The 18,352-nt window shown below is 30.5% G+C and overlaps 1 pseudogene; it reads left to right on the forward strand.

The window, feature by feature from the left end:
- Positions 1 to 14,605: 14,605 nt before the first annotated feature.
- LOC131172574 (receptor-like protein 9DC3) lies at positions 14,606 to 18,060 on the forward strand (annotated as a pseudogene).
- The last annotated feature ends 292 nt before the right edge of the window (positions 18,061 to 18,352 follow it).

The following is an 18,352-nucleotide window of genomic DNA, read 5'->3' on the forward strand; positions in this document are numbered from 1 at the left end:
TAATTATTCAATCAATGAAAATAAACCGAGCATTGAAAATAAGAAGGCTCAACTATAAAATTGTTTAAAAAAAAAAAAGCATTTAACGCCTCACTTTTGACAGTATAAACATACGGTGGAGTAAATAAATTTGAGAAGCCTGACATAATGCGATTACATTTCATAATTTACTAATTAATGTTATCATAATTATCTATCTATATATATTATAAAAGAATTCAAATCCAATTAGATTTTGATCCATACAAAAAGTTATTGTCAATGAATGCAAATTTATAAATTTCATGGAAATTATATATATATATATATGATGGGGCGAATCCGCAAGTATACGGGTCGTATCAAGTAATAGAGTGATAAGTAAAGTATCGTTCCCACGAGGAATTGTGTTTGAGTACTAGACTATGGTTATTTCGATTATTTAGACTAATGACAATTTGTAAGAACTAATTTTACTAAATGCAGCAATTTAAGTAGAAAATAAAGAAAATAGGTAATGGGTAATGTAAATAAAGTGTTAATCTAAGCAAAAATTAACTAAATTAATAATGGGTAAGCAAAAACAAAGACTAATTAATAGTAAAATTGATTCCAAAGTTGGGGTTTATGAATTAAGTCTATTGGGATTTGTCTTGGGTCATCCAATTTTAAAAGAAAATAGAGTTTGAAGGTGATTGATTCTAAAATCCTTTGATATCTTTTTCAAGCAAACCAAAGAGTATTTTAAGAAAACCAAACCTACTTTAAATTTATATTTGATTAACTTAAAACCCATTAAGTTTTGTAATCAATCAATGAATCCTCTTAAAACCCTAGTTTATTTCTAAATCTAGGGGATTTCAAGTTCTGATCCTTGATTATCTATCAATGATTTTCACCTTTCAGTCCTTCAATCAAAGATTAAAAACTAGACCCAATGGGATCCAACATTAGGTAAGTCATAAAGCACACAAGGAAAAGAATCAAAACTCATATTTATATAAATCTAGATAAAACCCAATCCAAATCCACAAATAGATTCAAAATAGTGCAACCCAACTCTGAAATCTTAGAAAAACTATTCTATCATGATAAAATTTACAAGAGGAAATGATAAAACTAGCAAAAGAAACATAAAAATAGACTAAGAAATAGAAAAACCCAGGGGAAGGAGAGCCCAAAACTCTGAAAAACTGCAGGTGGACATCACTTGGCAGCAGCTCTCCAGCAGAAATGGCGTGCTCCTTCTCCTTCTTATTCTTTCTTGCGTTCTTTTTTTTCTTTTCTTTTGTTTCTTTCCGTTTTTTTTCTTGTTTTCTCTCCTTCTTCCAAAAGCTAGGAAATGATGAATTTATATGGTCCCAAAAAGTTGCCCTAAAAGTAAATAAGAGCCAAGGAGTGGATAGGAAATGAGGTGTAAAATTATCCAAGTCAGCAGCACTATTCACGTTAGGCGATGCAGCTTAGGGTTCGGCTTAACCCTAAGCAGCTTCTTAGCAAATTTCAGCCTCTGGTCACACTGTCTGCTTAAGGTTAAGCAGACCTTCAGCAAATCTCGGCAGACTTAGAGTAAAATAGACTTTTCTGCTCATGCTTGACCTGTGCTGCACCTTAAGTACTGCCGCTTTACCCTAAGCACGATCTTAAGCAAAGTCTCAAGCAAATTTTCGGTTAGTTTGCTCTTTCAAAGGCTTAATTTCTTCAACTTTCCTCCATGCTTAAAGAACTTCAAATCTCTTCAAATCACTTCCTATTTCACTCATTGACCTTCGATTTGCCACAAAATCCTATCAAAAACAACAAAATTACGAAAATCAAATATAAAGTATCTAAAATTAACAAATAAGATAAAATAAAGCTAAAAACATAAAATACACTAAGATATGAGGGCAAAATGGATGCAAAACTACCCTAAAATGCCTATATGAAATGAGTGTAACAAATTCCCCCAAACTCAAATCTTTGCTTGTCCTCAAGCAAATTAAAAACAATTAATGCAATTTGGGGTACCTTACCTTAAATTTATGAAAATTACTTATCCAAATTCTCAAGCTTACCTTTAGCAACCAACACACCGTATACCCACTTTCAAGGTGCAAAGAATTCAATCCTTACCAAAGTTATCACCGCTTAGCCTTGGGTCAATTATCCATATCATCAAGCCCAAACCAATCAATCACAAAGAACAATCATGCCTAAATAGACTATAAGGTAATCCATAAACTAAAGTGTCTCAAATAATGATGGAAGTAAATGAATGGATTAATGATATCACAATCCCATAGGCAATTTTCCTATTCCAATCTCCACTAATGTAGCAAAACACCATCAAAAGATCAAAAGGACTTTCAAGGGTTGTAATGGGGCTAAGGGGGTGATAATGTGGCTAACAAGAAAGGGATAAGGGTAACAAAATATGAGAATAATCAAATTATTAAAAGATCAAGACACACAAATTTTTTTTTCTTGAATCAATTTGGAAGAAGGAACTTTACAACTATTCATCAATGCTAGCATATAATTTTGAAGCTTTTAGAGAGACTACATAAATAACATTGACTTTGAATTACAATTGTCCCTTTCAATTCACCCCTAAACTCATTCCTTTGTGTACTTGGGTGGTGAATTACTTTACATACTATAATTGAATTTGCTAGCTTTTTTTTTTTTTTTCTTTAGTCACTTCTCCCAGCTAATTATTATCATGATTATTATTATCCCTTTTTTTTTAGGTGTATCTATCACTCAAAGAATTATTCTCATTGAGGGTAGGTAAGTGTTTGGGTTTATGGCTAGGCACTAATGTGGGTTCCAAAGGAATAAGAGGGATAAATGTAAGCTCAAATTGGTTCCAAAGGGAAAATTTTTTTTTTAAGTGAGGTTGGCTAAGGCTAAAATATGGGTTTAAAATTCAAAGAATGCCTAGATCATTTCTTTTTCAAGCGTATGCTATGATTTCGCCTTGAAAGGTTTAGAAAGATTGTTCTAGGATTGGTAAGACATCAATTAGCTACTTCTCACCCTAGAGTTTTCTCTAGGCACTCAAAGTCAATGCAATTGATTGGGTGGCCCTTGGCTAAGAAGATATAAACTAAAGTAAGAATCTAATAACTTTGCACCTATCTAGAACTTTCAATCCATCAAACCCTTCTAAAAGTAAGCTTAATTGCTCTTCAAAGTAATTCTCAATCCTCTAAGGACAAGGTAAAAATTTATTTTTATGATATGCATGATCCTAAAATGAATGCATAAATCAAATTAAAATTAAGTGCAATCTATATGAAAACTATATGCAAATGTATGTGTATAAGTATAGACATGTGTGTGGTATATGTATAAGTGTATGGATTATCTATATATGAATGAATGAAATGCAATAAATGAATGAAAGAAAATTTTAAAAATTTTGCAAAAATTTTGCCCTCACCCCCCAAACTCAAATGAAACATTGTCCTCAATGTCTAAAATGAATGCAAAGATGGGCAAAATTGTGTGAACTAATCAATTAATAAAATATATACAATTGGGGATTAAATCAATGTAAGCTCAAGTATTTCAAAATTAGCTCAAAATGATATTAACAATGAAGCTTTAGAGAGAAAAATGTGAAAAGGTATCCCAAATGTATGAATTTACACTGCTTAAGATATTGCTTAACCTGTTGCGTAGGGTAAAGCGAAAGCATAAGCATTGGCAACATACCATAGGCATAAATAGTAAAAGGGTAAGCTGTTACCTCCAAATGATGTGAAACAGATGCGGCTCAAAGAAAATTGTGCAACTCATCAATGTCAGCAAAATTAGGATTGAAGAAAAGATAAAGTGCAAAAATAATGTGCAAGAAGATGAAAAAGTGTAAAGAAATAAAATCTAACAGTTAAATCAAGAATTAAATCAAAAAGCATTCATAGAATAACTATGTCCATAGCAGAAGATAAGATAAAATAAAATAAACTAAAGGAAAGAAGTGCAAGTATAATTATAAAAACTAATTACCAAAGTATTACAACTATTACTAAAGTTTGAAAATTAAAATAAACATATTACAAAATAAACCTAACACAGAAACTGAATTGAAAAACTAGTAATGCATCGCATCAACTGCTAAAACTAATACTAAATTGCTCACTCGCTCAAGCTTTCTTTGTCAAGGCTTTCTTCTTTGCATCGAAGTGCTGCCGCAGTAGTTTCATTGTGATCTAAAGCTTGACGGTTTCCAAATTTTCTGTGAGGTCTTTCATTTCTTGAAGCATGTCTTGGCCCCAATGATATAAATTGTTATAAGATTGGGCCAATTTGTTGTGGGCGAGGGTTTTATAAAAATGGCAGAAGTTTTGGGCTTTTTAAAATGTGGGACAGACAACTGATAATCTGGGCTGTGCTTGGGGTTAAGCATAAGGTTCAGCAGAATTTGCTTAAGACTCTGCTTGACAAGCAACATCATCAGCAAGTTTCGGCAGGTTTTGGGAAAAATTGTGGTTTTGCTTACCAAAAACAATCCAAATGCTATGGAATGCTGTCATGACCCTTAGCAATTACCAAATACACACAAACACCATAAAATTAAAGAATTTTAGCTCATCATCTCTCATAAACTTAGTAAGCATAGCACATGTTCATTTAGCTTTTTGCAATCATTGTTCATTTTAAGCACCAATTGTGACTACCTTTTTGCACATTTAATGAAATGGTCTCATTTCTAAACTTATACCAAAAGCACATTTTCAGCAGCATTTGAGACAAGTTCCAAACATTCAAAAATTGCAGAAAAGACATAGAAATTGACTTTTTAAGCAGCATTAACAGTAGCGCGAATAGTAACAAAAATCTGCAGACTACAAAAACTAGCAGCAATTCAAACAAAAACATGCAAATTCTAACAGACTACAAAAACTATATATACACTAAAAGGTAAAACTTAACAAACACTATTTTTGCACTTCAATAAAGCTCACATCAGTCCTAAATATCAAAATTGATCCTCATCCAAGTTGTATATCACAGAATTTACACAAGACACAAAATTAAACATGTGCTATCAAGTAGATTGCAATATCAGCAATTTAGCACAAGTTTAAAGGTGTTACTGTTCACAGGTACTGCATAAAGTGCAGAATTTTGCTTTACACTTGTTCCTTCTCAATTCTTCATTTTTGCTACAAGTGTTAATTTGCCCAATCTTCATGAATTACCTACAAAAGATAAACAAATGTCACTTTTGAGTTTTATGAGGGTAAAAACTAAAATGAAATGAAATGGAAATTAATAAACTATAAAAGGATACGCTTGGGTTGCCTCCCAAGAAGCGCTTGTTTAAGGTCTTTAGCTTGACCCCTTCAAATATGCTAATCAAAAAGTGGCTTCCTTCCATAATAATTATCATATAATATGACATATGGTTCTTGATGTAAAGTGCCCTCAAGATTGGCCAGATTTGAAGCAAATTTGCATGTAGCATGAGCAATACTTGGAGTTGAATCACATGCTTGGGTTGAAGAAAGCTTTAGCTCATGTAGGATATAAAATGATGAAGGAGGTATCCATGAGAGATAAGGGTCTTCTGATGGTGTATGTGAAAGATCCATCAATGAGCTCAAGTTGATGGTTTTATCAATTTCCTCAACCACCAACTTCTTTTCTAACTCATTTCCATATAAGCCCTCTTCCAATGACTCTCCAAGGATAAAAAAGTTGTTTTCTTCAACTTTAAGTTCTATTTCTTCTTCAAGTAACTCATTTTCTTGTGGAAACTCTATTGGTAACTCATCTTCAAGGGATTTTTCTTTTTCTGATTGAGGCTCCACTTCTTCTGCAGATTCAAATTCCCATGAAGCATTGTCATAGCTTAACCCATTGTCCCCACCTTGAGTATTTTGTTCCTCCTCATAAACTCCATTCATCATCTTAATTGATAGCTCATTTTTTTTCATTGATGTTTCAAGATCATCCAATTTAGCTACCATCTCTTTAAGTTTCATTCCTTGGTCTTCTTGAATCTTCAATAATTGGTTAAAGAGATTTTCAAATTTATCTTCTACCTCTTCATGTCCCACTCCCTTCTCTTCTTCAAATTCAAATGATTGGTGTAAAATATTGGGTTGTTTGTGGTATGGGGGATATTGGTGACTCCAACCCTGCAATGAAGGGTCCCAATGCCAATGGTAATCAAAATTTGCCATGTCATTCAACAAGTGAATGACATCCTCATGACCTCTTTGAAGAACATGATCACCAGTTGCCCAAGCTCCATAATCTACCCAATTTCTTGTCGCTTCATCCAAACCATCATAGAAACAAAGAATTAGAGACTGATTTGAAAGGTTGCGGTTGGAAAATCTCTCTACCATATCATTAAATCTTCCCCAAGCAGCATAAAAGGGCTCCAAGTGCAATTGAGCAAAACTTGTGAAGACTTGTACATGAAACATTTTGAAAATACCTCACAAGATAAGCAAATGGAAACAAAATTAGAAAGAAAAATTCAAAAAGAAAAACACAAAGTAAAGTAATAATAAAAGAAAATTAAAAAGAAAATGTCTAAATTAACCAAACAACCAAATCATCTAATATCAAACAACAATTCCCCGGCAACGGCGCCAAAAACTTGATGGGGCGAATCCGCAAGTATACGGGTCGTATCAAGTAATAGAGTGATAAGTAAAGTATCGTTCCCACGAGGAATTGTGTTTGAGTACTAGACTATGGTTATTTCAATTATTTAGACTAATGACAATTTGTAAGAACTAATTTTACTAAATGCAGCAATTTAAGTAGAAAATAAAGAAAATAGGTAATGGGTAATGTAAATAAAGTGTTAATCTAAGCAAAAATTAACTAAATTAATAATGGGTAAGCAAAAACAAAGACTAATTAATAGTAAAATTGATTCCAAAGTTGGGGTTTATGAATTAAGTCTATTGGGATTTGTCTTGGGTCATCCAATTTTAAAAGAAAATAGAGTTTGAAGGTGATTGATTCTAAAATCCTTTGATATCTTTTTCAAGCAAACCAAAGAGTATTTTAAGAAAACCAAACCTACTTTAAATTGATATTTGATTAACTTAAAACCCATTAAGTTTTGTAATCAATCAATGAATCCTCTTAAAACCCTAGTTTATTTCTAAATCTAGGGGATTTCAAGTTCTGATCCTTGATTATCTATCAATGATTTTCACCTTTCAGTCCTTCAATCAAAGATTAAAAACTAGACCCAATGGGATCCAACATTAGGTAAGTCATAAAGCACACAAGGAAAAGAATCAAAACTCATATTTATATAAATCTAGATAAAACCCAATCCAAATCCACAAATAGATTCAAAATAGTGCAACCCAACTCTGAAATCTTAGAAAAACTATTCTATCATGATAAAATTTACAAGAGGAAATGATAAAACTAGCAAAAGAAACATAAAAATAGACTAAGAAATAGAAAAACCCAGGGGAAGGAGAGCCCAAAACTCAAAAGCTGCAGTGGACATCACTTGGCAGCCTCTCAAACAGAAATGGCGTGCTCCTTCTCCTTCTTATTCTTTCTTGCGTTCTTTTTTTTCTTTTCTTTTGTTTCTTTCCGTTTTTTTTCTTGTTTTCTCTCCTTCTTCCAAAAGCTAGGAAATGATGAATTTATATGGTCCCAAAAAGTTGCCCTAAAAGTAAATAAGAGCCAAGGAGTGGATAGGAAATGAGGTGTAAAATTATCCAAGTCAGTGACTATTCACGTTAGGCGATGCGCTTAGGGTTCGGCTTAACCCTAAGCAGCTTCTTAGCAAATTTCAGCCTCTGGTCACACTGTCTGCTTAAGGTTAAGCAGACCTTCAGCAAATCTCGGCAGACTTAGAGTAAAATAGACTTTTCTGCTCATGTTTGACCTGTGCTGCACCTTAAGTACTGCTGCTTTACCCTAAGCACGATCTTAAGCAAAGTCTCAAGCAAATTTTCGGTTAGTTTGCTCTTTCAAAGGCTTAATTTCTTCAACTTTCCTCCATGCTTAAAGAACTTCAAATCTCTTCAAATCACTTCCTATTTCACTCATTGACCTTCGATTTGCCACAAAATCCTATCAAAAACAACAAAATTACGAAAATCAAATATAAAGTATCTAAAATTAACAAATAAGATAAAATAAAGCTAAAAACATAAAATACACTAAGATATGAGGGCAAAATGGATGCAAAACTACCCTAAAATGCCTATATGAAATGAGTGTAACAATATATATGATGAACACAATTTTTTCTACCATTGACGAACGAGTAATGCAACACGTTATGAAAGTTTTCAATATGAATGCAACTTTTAATTGTCAAACCAAATACTTAGAATTTGTTTCTTTGATTTAAGCTTATTCAAACCCCACGCGATTTTACACAATGTTAAGTCTTTTTGCAGACTAAAAATATTTGTGAATATCCTGTACGACTCAATTCATTGTCTTGCCTTTTGAAAGAAAAGGACAAGGACAAGCACAAACAAAGGGCATACGCATTCCCGATCTCATAATATGCCAAAAAAAATATATATATATCCTCTCGAAATTGGTTTGACAATCCTAGAAGTATTTCGGGTTTCGTATAATCGATTTTAAGAGTCCATACTTGAAGGAAAGCAGTTCAATACCTTTGATAGCAGTTTATATGAAGAAAATTTGGGATTATGCAGATTTCCGCTAGAAAAATGTGACAATAGGGAGAGGCAACAACCAACAACATCAAAAGAAGATGATTCTGAATCTAAAATTGGATTTGGATGGAAACCTGAATTTGTAGGGTATGGATGTGGAGTCATATTTGGTGTTACAATGGGATATGTTATGTTTAAAACAAGAAAATCCATGTGGTTTGTGAGGATGGTTTAAGGTAAGAGTCGTCGGAAAACAAAAAATATCCAAAACTAAAGATTATTCATACAATAGAGACTTTTTAATACGCACAAAAGGTGTTTATAGGTAATATTTCATGTCTCGCATATAATTTCCTCTTACTCAACTTCCTTTTTTTTTTTATTCGAATATTGTTTTTTAGGATATAAATTATTCTTATTGTTAAATTAGCACAACTTTTGATGTTATTGTTGGAAGATTGTATTAATTTATCAAAATTTCTTACCATTTTTTATTTATTTATTTATTTATGGGTGAAATTTCTACCTTGTTAGGTAGATGAAGAATAAGTGAGAAGATCCAAAGTTGTCTAGCACGCTTGTTCCTCTTCTTATGCTTATGAATGTAGCGGCAAATCTAGCACGCTTGTTCCTCTTCTTATGCTTCTTTCTTTCTCTCTGTTTTTTGTTTAATAAAGAAAGTTTATGCATGTTGAGTTGGTGTGGCATTGTTAGCTTCAATTTAATTTAGTTGTCATGTTTTGGGTCATAATTTAATTTAAAATTTAATTAATATTCCAAAATATATAAAATTCAGATTACTTGATAATTATCAATTTTTGGATCAAATTTCTCTATAACATCTCTATTATCTCGTATGGCTTCATTCTATTTGTTGGGAAATAATATAAAATCAAATCAAGTACTAAAAGAAAGCCCCTTCGAAAAAAAGGTTCTTAAATTAGATTTATGATGAATCAAAAAATAAAATATTTGTAATTTTTTTTTTAATTTTAATCTAGATAAGAAATTTATCTTCTTCAAAACAAAACCAAACCAAGCTGATTAAGTGCAATTGATTAAATTGAATCCAGCCACCCGCGCCCCTCTTTGATAACATACCAATCAGAAAAGGAAGAAAGAAGCCATTTTAAGTGAGGACCAAAACGATGTGTAGCAGCTCAAAATGATACGGTGCGCAGCATGTTTAACAGAAGAGTAGACTCAAACGAAACGGGGCGTTTTACTTACAAACTCGGGATATCAAAGACGGAAGAGGAAAGAAGATCAAACAAGACAAGGTTTGTGAGATTGTTCGTTGAAAGGGAATCGCAAAGCAGTTACATGAAATATTTGGCGGGAATTGTTAAGATAAATGGAGCCAACCTGGCAGAGATAATTCTAGAGACTTAGCTGTAGTTGTTCTTCTATCGCCTTGCTTGTATACGAGGAAAAGAACTCTGTAGAACAGTGACAGTTATTATTATGTTTTTTCAATCAACTGATGATTTCTTCATTTCCCAATTATTATTACAGAAATTTCTCTTTGCAGAAATTTTAAACAATAAAAAAATTTAAATTTTAAAATTTTGAAAATAATAAACATTTTGAACATCTGAAAAAAAAAAAATCAACCTAATGAATAATTAAATTTAACCGATAAATTAAAATTATTAAAATTGAAATCCCTAAACTTGTAATAGGTATCAATGTTTAAATAGAATTCAGAATTGGATGGCATAATTAGGGGCCAGCATTCGATTCAAATCGAATCGAATCGAATTAAATCATAAAAATTGAATTACATATTTTAGAAACGGAATCGAATCGAAATAGATGAAAAATCAAATCGAACCTAATCACTCTATTTCGGTTTAGTTCTGTTCAAACTAATCGATTTTATTTTTTATTATTTTTTATTTTAGACTTGATTTTCAAGTTATTTGATTTGATTTTGACCTTAGTTTGAACCTAATAACCATTAATCAATGAAATTAAATAATTTGTATATATAAAATTATATATAATTCATAAATTCTCCATAAAAAAAAATCAAATAAAAAATTAATAAAACTATTCGGTTTGGTTCGGTTTAATCAATTTTTTTATCTTCAAAACTGAACAAAACTGAAATAATTAAAATTTTTATAATATAAAATCAAATCAAACTGAATCGAATTATCTTAAAAATCAAATCGAATTATCGAATTAAAGCAGTTCGATTTGAACCGAATAATGCTCACTCCTAGGCATAATCATCTTGAAATGAAACAGAGGAAGCTACTAAAATATATAGCATGGACTGGACCGGCCTTTTTATTTTCCTCTTTTGCGTCCAAATATGAATATAAGTCTCAGGTCTTTTATCTCCATGTTAGGGGTGAGCATTCGAACCGAACCGCGCCGAATCGAATCGAACCGAATTAAATTATAAAAATCAAATTTTAAATTTTAGAAACCAAACCGAACTGAAATGGGTGAAAAATCGAATCGAACTGAATCACTCTATTTTGATTCGATTCGGTTTAAACTGATCGATTTTGATTTTTAATTGATTTTTTTAATTTAAACTTGATTTTCAAGTTATTTGATCTAATTTTGTCTTTAGTTTAAACCTAATAACCATTAATTAATGAAATTAAACAATTACTATATATAAAATTAAATATAATTTATAAATTTCCCATAAAAATAAATCAATTCAAAAATCGATTTAGTTCTATTTGAATATATAAATTACTATTTTATTCGGTTCGGTTTAACCGATTTTTTTCTCTTCAAAACCGAACCGAAATAACAAAAATTTTTATAATGTAAAACGGAACCGATTAAATTTTAAAACAGAACCAATTGAACCGATTTGATTCGGTTCGATTTAATTTTTCAATTTGAACCGAATTCTGCTCAGCCCTACTCCATACCAACAACACAGTGTTCCATAGTCCATGAGAGCTGATCCTCTTATATTTGATGGCCTTCACTTTGTAAATCCCATATAAATTTGAGAAGCCTGACTTAATGTTATTAAAATTATTTTTAAATTGTCTTGTATGAATTGATCCACTGAGTAAAGGTATATTTTGCTAGGTTTGAATTTTCATTATCTTAATTTTTTTTATTAAAAAAATTATTTGTAAATTATAAAAGAATTCTTTCTAAATCAAGGCAAATTTATTAGGTGATAAGCAATTCAAAATACTATTAGGTTACATTCGGATTTTAGAATTTGGATTTGAAATTTAGATTTTAAATATTTAATTTAAAATTTAAAATTCATAAATTTAAAAGATCTATTGTTTTGTTTAGCTAATAAAAAAATTTCATAAAAATAACTAAAAGTTGTGATATTATGTGAAACTAATATATTTGATTACAGTGAGATAGATTTGAAATAATAATGTAAAAATAGTTATTTTAAATCTTTAGTTTTTGACCTCATCATGTATTACTAATATTTTACTCGTGTATTGCATAAATTATTTATTATTTTAATAATATAAATTTATATATATTTTTGTGTTTTATATTTTTATAATTGTATTATAAAATTTCGTTAATGATAAAATTTTTAATTAATTATAATTTTATTTTAAGCGTAAATAAATAAATAAATTAATTAATATATTATTTTTAAATTGTGATTAGTAGCCAGCAATGATTCTTTTATAGGGACATCTATTTGTTGAAATACAATATATACTTATTCTCGTAAATAGATGAAATTTGACAAACCATTTGTCAAATATAAACAACAAGATTTTCAAAAAAATAAAAATAAAAATATAATTATGTAAAGAATAATTAAATTACTGAAATCAGACAATGAAAAGACAGAGATTTTACTATATTAAATATCTAACAGAAGCGAGGAATGAATTTTTTTTTCTGGTATTAATAAATTTTATTAAATTTTAAAATTTAATAAATAATAAATTATTTGTATTTTTTTAATTAGTTCAAATATACTTATTATCGGATAAAAAAAAAAGCAAGATTAATGTTCAATATCACTTTTTAATCCAAATTTTAAAAATTAAAAAGATAAATTGACCTAAATGAATTTCAAATAATCATTATATGTATATTTTTATTTGTATATCAATTAATCAATATCATTTGTCATACAGCATATCAATTAATCGATATCATTTGATAAATGGCATTATTGGCTTGTATAAAGCAGCGAAACATAATGACAATTGGGTGACAAGTGGCATAATTTTAAGTTAATTACTTAAACAGACGGCATTAATTTGTAAACTTTTGTGTATGTTTCATATTAATTTGGATCAAATTTATTTTCATTTAGAATCTTTAAATATTGTATTTAGTCTAAATCTAAATCTATAGGATCAAATTCCTTAATCTAAACATAGTATTGAATTATTTAACATATCCATAAAAGTATTTGAAGTTTAGTTTGAATATAAATTTATGAAAAATTATATATATATAGATGAATATGATGAACACAATTTTTTCATCATCATGACATAAATTATATATGTACTATTTACGTAAGTGTAATGTAACACATTATGAAAGTTTTCAATGTGAATACGACTTTTAATTGTCTAACCGAATACACTATGAATATAATCTTATTCAAACCCCACACAATTTTCGTTTTACACGAAGAAAAGTCTTTTTGATATTGGAATTTTCTAGACGACTCAAAAGTCATTGTCTTGTCTTTAAGGGGAAAATAGAAAGAGGAGCAAAAACAAAGGGCGTGTGCCTTGGGCTGGGTCTTGTCTAATTATTTATATGATTTGATTTGATACTGAGTCGCTTAAATTGAGCTAATTAGATTTAATTTTAGTCTAAAATTAAATTAATGAAAAAAAATATATTTTTTAAAAAATAAATATTTTAACCTGAAGATAACATATATATTATTTTGAGATATTCTTTATATAGTAATTTTATAAAAATTTAAAAAAAAAGTAAAATAATTAGTTTATTTAAACTCTTCTTCATATTACATATTTCTATGTAATTAGTTTATTTAAACAATTTTTTATTTAAACAATTTTTTATATATCCTTTTTTAAAAGTTATTTTATCCATAATTATCTATTATTTTAAGAAATCACAAGTATTAATTATTTTTTATATATTTCCATTAAATACTAAGTATTGAATAATTTTGTAAAATTTTTCTTAACACTTGTTATTTACTCTCTTAGATGAGATAAAGGATAGTTAAGTTAAATTAATAAATATTTTATTATAATTTATGTAATTTAATTACTTTTAAAAAAGTGGAAAGTGAAAGTATTTGATTAGAATTTAAATTTGAAATATCATAAACATGGAAAAATAATTTTAATATCATTAAATTATTATTTATTAATATTTAATGCATTAATTTAATTCTGCATTAATTATAAAAGTTATTTTCGTAATTTCATTTTTTTAAAAATAATAATATATAAATTAAATATTTACATATAAATTTGTGTATTATATATATATATATATTAATTAATTATGTACAAATCTTGATATAAATATTTAATCTAATTATTATTAAACTCATTCTTATACGGGTTCAAACTTATAATGCTAAAGAATATATATTTCTTAAAGTTTATTTTATGTATATATGTAATATATAAATAAAATTATTTATATATTATTAATTTTACATTGAATCATAAATATTACATAGAAATATGTAATATTATATATATTTTAACAATTTTACTAATTAAAATTAATTTACTTCTTAAATTTTTGTCAATATCTAATCAGGACTAATTATTGGGCCTAATGAGAACACGATTTTTATTTTTTGGTTAAAATAATACTAATATCTAACATTAATGATAAAACTTATTCTTCTAAATTCCCCCTAATAAAAAAATTAACTGTCAAATCAAAGTTATAAAAATTAAAATTCCTAATAATAAACGAACCCACACGATATTCATTTTAATTACACAGGGAATGCCATATTGCCGATTAAAAATTCTTGTGAAACGCCGATATTGCCTTGTGACATTATAAATGGCAATGCTTGTGCTCATATTTCTCATCTCCACTTCCGTTTCATAATTTCCTTCAAAGAAAATGGGTTCGCTTGCTCGCTTTCTCAGCTTCCTTTTATTTCACTTGTATTTTCATGCTTCTTCTTCTCTATCTTTTTCTTTCAATTCCTCATTTTCAGCAATGTTGTGCCAACATGACCAGAGTCTTGCCTTGCTCCAATTCAAGAAAACCTTTTCCATTAGAAGTGATGCCTCTCCCCGGGAATCGGATTTCCCTTATCACCCTAAGCCTTATCCCAAGACAGAGTCTTGGAAAGAGGGCACAGATTGCTGCTCGTGGGATGGGATCACCTGTGACTTTGAAACTGGTAATGTAATTGGCCTTCACCTTTCTAATAGCTTGCTTTTTGGTACCATCTATTCTAACAATCCTCTTTTCTTCCTTCTTCATCTCCAAAGCCTCGACCTCTCCTACAATGATTTCAACAATTCTCACCTTTCACCTCAGTTTGGCCAGTTTTTGAATTTGACGTATCTTAACCTTAGCTCTTCTAATTTTGGGGGCGAATTCCCTTTCGAAATTTCTTATTTGTCAGGTTTGGTGTCTCTTGATCTTTCTCGGAACGATTTTTTGATACTAGAAACCACTATTTTCAACAAGCTTGCTCAAAACCTAACCCAATTGCAAGAATTGGACTTGAATTTTGTAAACATGTCTTTGGTCGCACCTAGTTCCTTGATGAATTTGTCTTCTTCTTTGACATCACTCAGACTTATCGATTGTGGATTGCACGGAAAATTCCCAGATATCAGTCATCTATCCAAATTGGTTACAATTGATCTGTCTTGGAATTTTGGTATTGATTCTTATGGTGGTTTTATAGAACCAATGATTTTTGAAAAGCTTGTTAGAAATCTAACCATGGTAAGAGACCTTGACTTGAGCATGGTAAACATGTCCATAGTTGCACCTAGTTCTTTGATGAATCTCTCTTCTTCTTTATCATCACTTGCTCTCGGGTTTTGTGAATTGCAAGGGAAATTCCCAGACAACATAATTCAACGACCAAACCTCCAATTGCTCGATTTATGGGGCAATGAACATCTCACTGGCTCCTTAACTCGGCATAATTGGAAAAATTCCCTCCGGCACTTGGATCTTTCATGGACAAAAATTCCAGTATATTTAGACTGATTTTATCGGAAATTTAAAGTCTTTAGAAACTTTGGGTCTCAGCGGCTGCAACTTTAGAGTTTCAAATTTGGAACTGCTAGGTGAGTTGACTCAACTCACTGAGCTGTACCTTTCCCATAATAGTTTCACTGGTCAAATTTCATCCTCATTTGGAAGCCTTAAGCAACTCTCCTCATTGTACCTCTCCTACAACAATTTTAATGGTCAGATTCCCTCTTCATTTGAAAACTTTAAACAACTTCGTTCCTTGCACCTCGATAACAACAATCTCAGTGGTGAAATTCCTAATTATTTTACGAACTTCACACAACTTTTATCGTTATCTTTATCAAATAATCGGTTTACAGGCCCCATCCCTGTCCAATTAGGCAGGCTTTCATGTCTAGATAACATGGATTTGTCCAATAACAAGTTGCATGTCCCAATTCCAAATTCAATTTTCAAACTTGTGGACTTGACTGTTCTCATTCTTTCATCCAATAACTTGACAGGAGAAGCCTCACCTGCAACTTGCAAGCTAAAATCTCTTCAAATTCTTGACTTGTCAAACAATATTTTGAACGGCTTCATCCCACAGTGTTTGGGAAATTTTAGCAACAATCTTTCAGTGTTGCATTTGGGCATGAACAAGTTTCATGGAACCATCCCCGAAACATTTTCAGTAGGCAGCAGCTTGAGATATTTGAACTTCAATGGCAATCAATTACAGAGGAAAATCCCTCTGTCCATCTCCAACTCAACTCAACTCAACTAAGCTTTTATCTCAAATTTTTTTGGTCGGCTATATGGATTCGCTTTTTCCACTCTGAACGATTAAATCCTCAGAAATTTGGAAATATTAGATCTTGGAAACAATAATATAGATGACTCATTCCCTCATTTTCTAGGAACTCTTTCGAAGCTGCAAATTCTAATTCTAAAATCTAATAAACTCCATGGTTTGGTGAAAGGGTCCACTGCCAATTATTCGTTCTCAAAGCTACGAATTTTTGATCTCTCCAGTAACATGTTTAGCGGACCTTTACCTGCAGAGTATTTCGATAATTTCAAAGCAATGGTGAACTCTGATGTGAAAATGGAATACATGCGGGATCCAAATAATTCTTATGATTATTCTGTGAGTCTGACACTCAAAGGATTGGAAATTGAGTTGGTGAAAATCCAAACGCTTCTTACAACCATTGATTTGTCTGGTAATAAATTCACAGGAAAAATCCCACAGTTGATTGGAAAGCTTAAAGCACTTAAGCAACTCAACTTATCTCACAATCAACTCACAGGCAATATTCAACCATCATTGGGCTATTTGAGCAATTTGGAATCACTAGACCTCTCTTCAAATCTTCTTGTTGGAAGGATTCCCATGCAATTGGTAGATTTGACCTTTCTACAAGTATTTCGGGTTTCACATAATCGACTTGAAGGATTCATACCTGAAGGAAATCAATTCAACACATTCGACAACACTTCATATGAAGGAAATTTGGGATTATGTGGATTTCCGCTAGAAAACTGTAACAGCAGGGAGAGCCAACAATCAGCAGCATCAAAAGAAGATGATTCTGAGTCTAAAATCGGATTTGGGTGGAAAGCTGTATTGGCAGGGTATGGATGTGGGGTAATATTTGGTATAGCAATGGGATATGTTGTGTTTAAAACAAGAAATCCTGCATGGTTTGTGGGGATGGTTGAAGGGATTCAAAAGCCAAGAAGGTTCAAAAATTAAAATAGTTCATACAAGAAAAACTTACTAATGGAATTAGCGTTTTCAGGTAATAGTTCATGATATTTCTTTTTTCATAATCTCTGCTTCATATATCAACATAATTTTTTCTTAATTATTCATATTAATTGTTAATTGGCACTATACTTGACCTTATTTTTCTGTTAAGAAGTAGAACTATGAGCTTGTGTCAATATAATTGTAAGTAATTATCCATTTGGCATAAAATTTATACATTTTTTATTTCTCTTGTGGTGAATTATCTACCTTGTCAGGTACGTGAAGAATAATTAGATGATGGACTTACTGCCAAATGGAGATGCAGTCTGAGATGAATTGTGCAGGAAGTCTATTTATAGCAATAGCATGGATCAGAATAGCAGCTCTGGAGTCAAGGACAAATCTGGAGTCAGAATTATTGATTGAAGTTTTTGTTGTTACTTCTTCCTTTCTGTTGTTTTCGTGATAAATAAAGATTTTCCACAATTATATTCCTTGGGAATTGGTGTGGAAACTCTGTCTAATTTGATGTTGTAATGTTTAGACTGAGTTCCTTTCAAAATTGGCCTAATGTATGGAAGTTTATTAGTAATCTTTTCTATTTAAATAATAATTAAACATGGCATAACTGAAAAATTAGAAATTAATTATCATTTCATTTAACTAATAAATATCTTTTCTTTTTTTCGCCACTTGGGTGGATAGGTTCGAATCAAAACCAAACCATTCCAAGATTTTTGCCTCAACCACTTGTCTTTACAGAAGCAATCAACTATATTATGTGCTTGTATACATTTGGTTGTTTTTGCGGACCCTTCGGGAAGTGATATTCCCAAACATTACATTCATGTTTGGTCTGAGTTCC

The sequence above is a fragment of the Hevea brasiliensis genome, chromosome 14 (assembly GCF_030052815.1).
Source record: "Hevea brasiliensis isolate MT/VB/25A 57/8 chromosome 14, ASM3005281v1, whole genome shotgun sequence".
In the NCBI taxonomy this organism is placed as follows: domain Eukaryota; kingdom Viridiplantae; phylum Streptophyta; class Magnoliopsida; order Malpighiales; family Euphorbiaceae; genus Hevea; species Hevea brasiliensis.